General features: G+C 59.7%; 1 protein-coding gene across 1 annotated transcript in view; it reads left to right on the top strand.

Annotated features, from left to right (window-relative positions):
• The first annotated feature begins 2,116 nt into the window (after window positions 1-2,116).
• Window positions 2,117-8,971, top strand: part of ZNF185 (zinc finger protein 185 with LIM domain) — a 57,860-nt gene continuing 51,005 nt past the window's right edge. Inside the window, exon 1 of the mRNA XM_060292309.2 lies at window positions 2,117-2,169. The gene's annotated coding sequence lies outside the window, so the exon portion shown is untranslated. The remainder of the gene's footprint in view (window positions 2,170-8,971) is intronic.

Raw genomic sequence — 8,971 nt, 5'->3', positions numbered from 1 at the left:
CCTACTGGTGGCCTTAGAGAGAAGGGCCACCCTCTGTCTCGTCCTTCCCTTTACCCCTTCACCTCTTGTCCTCTCCATTCTACCTCTCTAAGCTAGGGGCTCTGGAAGGGTAAGGGGGCCCAGAGAGGGGGAAACACCCGCTAGGTCATATGGTGAGTATGTTTCGGAGCGAGGATGGCAAGCCAAGTCCATGGCCACCAGCAGCCTGGGGTCAGGGGGCTGGAAGGCGTTAGACACTGGCCGCCAGACTGGAAGCAGAGAAACGTTTGCTGGCAAGAGACACAGATGAACTGAGGTGACGTTATACTTTATATACGATCCCCACCCTCACACCGCACACACGTATTCACACAGACCCAGGGCAGTCTCCTCCCTACGTGATAAAGCCCGAGAATAACAAGGACAGCTTCCTGAGTTTCAATCGCCTCTCAATCCCCTCCAACCTGCCATGTTGGTTTCCACGTCCCAGTGATGACTCAGACAGGGCCCTACCCTCCCCAAGCTCATCATCTAGAACAATAAAAGGTGACAGCCGCTATGCTAGATTGATGTAATCAGAGGGAACTGGGGGAGCACACAGAAGGAAGTGATCTTCCCCCCCACCCCGAAACCCGGGTGGCCTGTAGAGTCAGGAGAGGATTTACAGACACTTGAGTAAAGTTTTGAAGAATGACTATGAGTTCACTAACCAGACAAGGGGACAAAGGACATTCTAGGGAGTCTGCCTCAGGGAGACAGGATGTATTCGGAAGGCGGAAGGAGCTGAGTGCGGCTGGAGTGCACTGAACCGAGGGAGAGCGTGGCTGGGTCTGCAGAGAGAGGTCGGCACAGCTGAATCCTTGAGCCCCTTAGAGAGTTTCGTTTCATCTCGAGAGCAGTGGGCATCAAAGAGCTGCAGGCAGTGGAGCCACGTGTAAAGTCTTCAAGTGACTTCCGTGTGGAGACTGGACGGGGACAAGGCAAGACCGGAGGCAGGGAAACCACCGAGGAAGCTGATCCTGGAGCCCAGGCCTGGACCAGGGTGATGGCAGTGGGCATGGAGGGAAGTGGATGGATTGGAGGGCCCTCTAGGACATCGATTTGGCAGGGATCGATGAAGAACCTGTTGCTCCATCGTTTTGATCCTGTCATCCCCATAGGCCAACTCTGTGCGGTCTCTTGGACAAGCCCCACGGGTAGGATTAGGGGCTTCTTCTGACGCTCCCTCCATCCTAGCCCCCAGCCCAGTGCCTTAACCATCACAAGTACTCCGCAAGCATGACAATGACACAAGTACTCCAAAAGCAGGACTGAATGACACTTATCAAACTGCACTGGCCCTCGGGGTCTGCCTGTGTCTCCCCACCCGGCTTGTGGGGGTGGCCTGGCTGGCTGACAGGGTGTTCACTGCAGTGTCTTGGGAACCCCAAGTCCCCCCAGGATGGTTTTCCAGGGTGAGAGCTTCTCAGGCGCGGCCGGGGAGCAGGCTTTTCCACTTTTTTCTCCTTCCGGCCTCCGGGACTTCCTGCATGATCTCAGCCGACAGCCCCCAGCCCCCCCTCCCCGCCCCTGTCTGGGATCTCCATCTGTAAAATGGATCTAGGAACAGTAGTTCTCGACAGAATTAACCCGCAGCATCTGTGCAAGTCATCGCCCCGAGCGGGGGCCAGATCGCGTCGGGCGCGGGCAGGGGCGCAACTGGACAGCCCGGGCTCTTCACGTGGCGGAGGCCTCCCAGCCCGGGGCCGCGAGCCCGGAGGAATTTGCCTGGAAGTTTTCCACCGCGGCAGAGCCTTCCGGAGCTCGCTTTGGGCTCGGTGCGGGGAACCCGGGCCTTGATTTCTCCAGCAGCCCCGCGGGGCGGGGCCGGGAAGGGGCGGGCGGGCCGAGGACACTGGCGGGAGAATGCGCGGAATGTGCCAGGCGCATCTACCTACCCCGGGAGAGGGCAGAGGAAGGGGGCCGGCCGAGGGGAGGGGCGAGGGGCGAGGCTCGGGCGCAGGAGAAAACCTGTTTGTTCTCCTGCGGGCGGAGTCCAGTCCGCTCCTCCTCGCCGCCCTGCGCGCTCCACGCCGCGCCTCGCACCCCGCGTCCGCTGCCCGGCCCGGCCGGCGCTGCCCACCTGAGGGAGCCCGCGCCCCGCGCCCGCCCGACCCTCCGCCCGCCCCGCGAGCTGGGCACCTGTGCCAGGTAGGACTGTCGAGTCGCCGTTGGCGCGGCCGGCGGAGTCAGCGCGGGGAACCCGGCCAGTGTTGAGCCGGGTGACAGGGACAACTCAGGACCTCAGTTTCCCCATCCATAACCTTCACCCTCTCTAAGCATCCCTCCCGGGCTTCCGCCGGCTGAGGCAGGGTACTTAGTTTTCTGGTTTTCACTTTGAGCAAAGAGACTAAGGAGAGAGGCACCTAAGGCTGGCCTGGTCCCGGCGTCCTCACTCTTTCTGGAAGAGAGGGTTTGATGGTTAGTAAATGGCCTGGACCCAGGGTGCTGTCTCACATCAGCTAGTTCTCCCTGTGTCCATTTTGTAGATGAGAAAACTGAGACCCAGAGTCCAGCTCACCCTGGAGCCCAGAGCAGGAGGCTCACCGGTTGCTTGTGATGAGCATGTGCTGGGCACAGGGCAGTCCCTGAAGGGCCACTGGGAAGGTAGCTTCTCAGACAGAAGGCGCCGAATCAAGCGCCGCTGGGTGTTATCGACGGGATCTGCAGTGAGCAGGCTCTGTGGCTGGATTGTTTCATGGGGGCAGGGGAGCCAAGAGCCTTGTCCTCTTTGGAAAGGCAGAGTGATACCTCTGCCTTGGAAAGAGACTGAAAGCTCAGCTGCTCTGTCCACTCTGCTGCTTCTGAGCCGGGGGCACCCAGGCAGCAGCTCCACGGTCCAAGGGGGTAAGACACTAGGTCGCTTCCCACCGGGGGCTGCTGGGGTCTCAGATGAGGTCGGTGGTGGTTGTGCCTGGGGTTTGGGACATCTGAGGCGCGATAGGAATTGTGTTCGCACTGAGCCGTTTGCACTTAGTCTTGACATCGTGGAAGGCCGCATCTCAGGACCACTCAGCGAACCCTGAGAGAGAGCCCCTCACAACCCACCTAGCGGTGGTTCAGGCCTCTGGCACCTGGACCCAGTCGTGCCTGGGCCTCATGGCCTTTTGGACTTCTGATCGTGGTACCTGGCTGGGGACAGGGGGCAGGGCCCCACGGGCCAATAGGCCTGGACAGTGGGGAGGGGCTCTGGGTTCCCACTCCCTCCTCACCAGGTCACTTAGAGCTGTGGTGGAAGGCGGCAGGGGGCGGCGGAGGAGTGTCCTACCTTCCCAGGGCCTCCACTACCTCACCCATAAAACCAGGGGCAGCTCAGAGGCCCTGCTCAGCACTTAGAAGCAAGTGGCCGGGAGGTGGATGCACAGACCAGGAGCCAGCTTGCGGGTAGGCCTGGGTACTTGGCCTGTTCACCTCATCACCCCGGGCCACCCCAGGGTGAGAAGGAGAGGATCCACCTCACCTGCCCTCCCCCCACTTTCCATCAATGCCCAGCCCCAGCCCGTGTGCCTTCCCGGCCTGGCCTTGAGAAGCCGGGGCCGGGCTGGGGGCTCTGTGCTCAAGTGTGGGGATCTGATGAGAGGCACCCAGCACAGGGCCAGGCACACAGTAGGCGCTCTGGATCTGTTCATCTCCACCCTCTGGACACGCACAAGTCAGCGACAGAGGAGGCATAAGCACGAGGGGCTGTGGGAGTCTGGGGTAGGGGAGGATCACCCGGAGCTAGGCAGCGGGGCGCTGGAGAGAAAGCAGGGGCAAGCCTTGCCCCAAGGAGACAGGCCGCTCAGTAAAGAAATTGTCCAACCTCCTTTCCTCGCCAACTCGAGTCCAGATTCCAGACGGAGTGCAGTGACCCCAGGAGCAGCCAGTGCTTCACCTCAGCCTCCTTCAGCCTGCCTTGCGTTTCTGCTTAGCGCCCCTGTGGCCTTCTAAGACCAAGCAGGACAGAGACTCTGGGCCCCCAGCAGCGGGCCTGGGACCTGGCTACATAGACATTGGCACCCGGTCCCCAAACTGCCCTCAGCTGCATGCCCAAAAAAGTTTCAGATCTGGCCCAGTGCACTCTGGGAGCCTGCCGTCTCCCATCCCCGCTCAGCCTCCACGGCTGACTGATCCCTTTGGTCTGGATCTTGCTTCAAGCCACAGCTCATAAGGTGCCAGCTCATGCGTAACACCAGCTTGCTTTCTGCTTGCTGAAAGCCAGGCCCCCTGGCATTGGACAGGACCGTGAGCAGCAACCCGGGTGTTCGGGCCCCTAAGGTTGGGGTCCATCAGGGCTTCTGCGTCCATTCCTGCTGCGCCCACAGAGAGCTGGCCGATGCCAGGACAAGAGCAGCCATGCAGGGACCCATGCGCCTGAAGTGACACTCAGGAGAGGCTGGCATCTTTGCTGCTGAGGGTTGTGAAGTGGCGACGGGAGATGGCTGGTCGTAGGGTGTGTGATGGGACACAGAGGCGCCTTTACAGCCTAGCGGTAAGAACGTGGCTCGGAGGTCAGACTGCGTTAAGACACCAGCTCGGCCACTGTCTAGTTGTGCAAACCTGAGTGCGTCACGAAAGCTCTGGAGGCCCCAGGTTGTCACCCGTATGCTGTCAGAGCTGTCCTCCTGCAGGAGCCGTGGTCGCCAGGAGTGGGGTTGAGGCCGGATTGGGAGAAACTGTTTTAAAATCCCTGCTAGTCTATGCCGACGATGCATACTGTGTCTACCCACAGTTCAGTGATTTGCTACAGAACACTTAATTCTTGGGTCATTTCTGGATGCCTACTAACATCTGTTTTGCTTTCTTTGACAATTTTCAATGTTTTTCTTTTTAACTTTTATCTTGGATTAATCAAAAGCTCACAGAAAAGTGGTAAAAATGGTACCAAGAACTCCCTTATCTGCATCCCCCAGTGTGAACATTTCTGATCGTTTTCTTCAGGAAGGGGGAAGTTGACGTGGGAGTACTTGTGTGACTGTCACCTTCCAGTGGTCATGGCAGGGTCAGGAGGTGGGCAGGGCTGGTGTCAGTTCATTTTTCCAAAGGGAAACTGAGGCACAGGGAGGAACTCAATACTCATTTGAGGATTAGGAACAGAGCCAGGCTACCTTAGCTCACAGATACGCATGTCCGTATTTGGCGCTGGGGCCCAGGGCGGACTGAGGGCTGAGGAGGACAGGGGTAGGGAAGCAGGAGGGGCAGGGCTGCGTGGAGAAGGGACTGGAAAATGAAAGGACGAGAGGCCCTGTGGGTGTCATTCTCAAAGTCTAATGGGGGTTGGGAGAACAGGAATTTGCAACTTAAGCCCACGTCCCCGGTGACCTGGATGCCAGAGGGACCCAGAGGCCACTTTCAGAAACACTGCCTAAGCTTTTCCTGTGGGGAGGGTGCTCACTTCCCATTTCAAGAGGGAGCCGGGCACTGGGGCTGCTGGTGGTGGCAGCCGAGGTGGCTGTGGGGCTGTGTGGCACACCCTGGGTCCAAGAGGAGGCCTGGCCTCCAGGGCCACCGGTGCGCAGGCCCCACGCTGCTGCTGTTGTCTCTGGCAGCCCCTGGCCCTGGCCACGTCTGTGGGCACACCTCGGGTGCTCGGTCCAGCAGCCTTGATCTGGTCCCCGTGATCACTGGCTCAGCTCGCCACTTTCTGATGACTAGGTCAGTTTCCCACGGAGCTTGATGGTGCAGAGAGCAGGCCCGAGGATTCCCAGCAGCAGAACGGGTATCCCTGGTGTAAATGCTTACCTCAGGCAGCGCCCGCTTTAAGACTGAAAGAAGCAAAACAAAACAAAACAAAAAACCAGGACTTGCCTTATCGCTTCTGCCCAGTGAGCTCCTACTCATTCTTTCATTCCTTCAGACGGCCCGAGCCAAGGGCACCTTCCTGGGAAACGCGGTGCCGCTCTAGGCTCCTGTCTGCCTGTCTGCCCAGCATGTAGCCTGGCTTCCACTTTCTCTAAAGGCTTATGGAATCAATGAATATGTGGCCTTGGGCAAACACTTTCTCCTCCCCGGGTCTCCATATTCTCACCCAGAAGTGCGGACAGTGATAAGAGGTCGGGGTGGAGCTCAGGGGACTCTGGGTCTGGGCTGGACAGGAAGGTGGGAAGGGAGAGGGCAGCGCCACTCGTGATCACCTGTGACTAGGACAGAAGGCATCAGCCTTGGCCAGTGTCAGTCAGGGGAAAACGGAAGGGACTTCCCTGTCACCAGGCCTGCTCTGGCAAAGGCTGAATGGGTGGCAGTAGAGAGGGTGCAGGGGTATTCCTGGGGTGGGAAGAGTTGTGTGGGGTGGAAGTGGGCTCCAATGACCCCTGGGTCCCTTTCAACCCCCTTGACTGTCTGTGTGCAGATGTGGATAGCATCTCTGCCCCACTGGGATGAGCTTAAGACCACCTTGGTTCCGGGCTGCAGAGACAACTGGGGTGTGTGGTGGGAGGGACAGAGCTGGCCCAGGCCCCACAAGACGGCTCCTGGGCTTTGTCTGGGCCCCTTCTCCTGGCACGGCAGGGGAGGTCGCGGCCCCGGGAATAGCTCATGTGCGTGGCTCCGGCAAAGGGTCCTGCGTGGGGTGAGGCCCATGCATGGGCCCTGCTGTCCCCAGCACGTCGGCCCCGCCCAGCCCTCTGGCCTCCACAGAGACATCTCAGAGGGTCCTGCCGGAAACCCTTGCTGGCCCTCGTATCTGGCCGGCTGAGCGCTAGCAAATGGGCACAGGAGTGGCGTGTGGCTGGGTGGCCGTGGCTCCTTTTGTCCTCTTGGGGCTCCAGCTCCCCACCGCCCGGAGGGAGCTGACCAGCCTCAGGTGTCTGCCTCCCAGGGCCCCTCTGGTGCTGACGCCGAGAAGTCTAGATTCTGGGGTGTTGGGGGTGGGATGAGGGGAGGTGAAATTCCAGACTTTCATTTACCTGTAAAGCACATTTACGAATACTCCCCCCCGGTCAATGCATTTTTTTTCCATATTACATTTTCCCTCTCTGGAACCCAAGTCTCCTCCAGCTCTTTTTTCCATGCGGTACGCCTCCTTCCTGCCACCCCTTGGCTTCCGGGCAGGAGGCCTGGGACTGGAGCATCACGGGCCGGCGAGATGCTCCACTCTGTCGCTCGCACAGGCCAGAGAGGCCAGCCAGGGCTCCCGGGAGCTGTGTGCTGTGCAGCCAGCTGAGGGGCTTGGACATAACCCAGCTGCTCAGCCATCGATCTGGAAGGCCTCTGAAGGGCCCCTTCCCCCTGGACCGCTGCTGAGCATCTCCGGATCCCAGGAACCCCTGGAGGAAAGCAGCCCGTCTGCTGGCTGTCCTCTTGCCGGCTGCTGCGACTGGGAACCAGGATGTCCTCATTCATGAGACGTGCTCTCAGGAGACTCCTCATAAAATGGGACGTTTGATCGTTCCAGCCCTTTTGGCCTGGGGAATCAGGTCAGCTGACCCAGTGCTGGCGTAAGTCAGCCTGGGTCCAGACTTTGACACCCAGCCAAGTGTGTGCCTTGAGAAAGGACTGGACGAGGACACCCAAACAGGGGTCCCCAGCCCCCTCATACGTCCTGCCTGGGGCCTCAGCGTCGCTCATCTGGGTCCAGGCCTTCCTTAGCCCAGCGCAACCTGGGCCCTCCCTACAGCGCTAGACCTTTGACCTCCGGGGATGTTGCAGAGGAAGGACAGGAGGCTGTGGCCCTGGTGATGAGCCGCACTGAAGCCTGTGCCTTACCCCCACGGCCAGGGGCAGGGGTCAGGGAGCGCTTTGAAGCTGGGGCTTCATCTTCAGCCAGAGGGGGTAAGTGACATGTCCGGTGACCTTTTCTGACAGAACAGGACTGGGACTCCGTGTCTCTTGCTCTTTCCTTTGCACCTGAGTTGGAAGAAACACCATGTGTGCCCCTCCTGTGAAGGGACAGATGATGGGCCTGGCCAGCTCATCTCTGAGCAGGCAGTGTCCCCACTGCCCCGTCAGCTTTTGTTTCTGCTGCCCCCTTCAGGCTCAAGGGGCTGCCAGGCCAACTGTAGAGGGAAGCTCTCTAAGGACGGACAGGGTGGGTGAAGGCACCTGCTGCCCGTTGGGTAGAGCCAGGGCTCTCCAGCGGGTGGGCTTTGACTACCTTGGTGTCACCCGTCCCCTGGTGATGCAGACTGCCCCAATTCTGGGACACCTCATTACCCTGAAGGACCGTGAGAGGGGCCTCTCACGGGCACTTACACACTAGGGGGACCCTTATGTTGAAGCTTCAAGGCATTTGCTTGAAACACACCCAAAGAGGGCCCAAGTGTCTCTTCTGGGAGGTAGCCACCGTCAGCGGGGCAAGTCTTCCGGTGGGTAGAGCTGTTGGACAGGTGAGGAGGGGCACGGCCTGGGAGGTCATGCACAGGTGTCCTCACTCCCTCCCTCCCACCCCCTTCTCGCTGCCGGTGGAAGCCCCCAGGTTGAATCGGGCCAGGAGGGAGGCGTGGAGGGACTCTGGCCAGGCTGTTTGTCATAGAGGGCCAGAGGGGACAGGTGTGACAGCTGAGGTCCCCCTGGCAGGTTTTGTTTCTTCATGGTTTAGTCATGACACCCCATCCGGAGCCAAGGCCCCATGGAAGGAAGGAGTCTCCTTCCTCCCAGGCCAGCTGTCTTCTCTGAGACCCCCCAACAGCACCCAGCTGAAGGCATCAGAACTGGCTGGAACAAGCTGCTGGGAAACAAGGGACTTTTCGCCACTTCACCTCTTCCCTCCCGCCCCAGATAGGAGCGCTGTGTCTCTGCTGAAGTGACGGGGGAGGCCATATTCGGGGCCCTGCGGCTGTTAGCAGTCCCTGCCCCCGAGCCGCATAAAAATGCTCGCAGACAGAGCTTCACTGAAATACGGCCTAAAGTTGGCCCAGCAACCAGCCCCCGGGGGGCCCGAAGCCTCAATGACATCTTCCAGATGTCCTCGTCACATCTGTATTTGGTCACTGACTTGGCTGCGTGGGTCACACTGTGACCACACCTAACGAGTCTG

The sequence above is a fragment of the Globicephala melas genome, chromosome X, assembly GCF_963455315.2.
Source record: "Globicephala melas chromosome X, mGloMel1.2, whole genome shotgun sequence".
In the NCBI taxonomy this organism is placed as follows: domain Eukaryota; kingdom Metazoa; phylum Chordata; class Mammalia; order Artiodactyla; family Delphinidae; genus Globicephala; species Globicephala melas.
The sequence above is the reverse complement of the archived record's forward strand: the minus strand, read 5'-3'. Positions and strand labels throughout refer to the sequence as shown.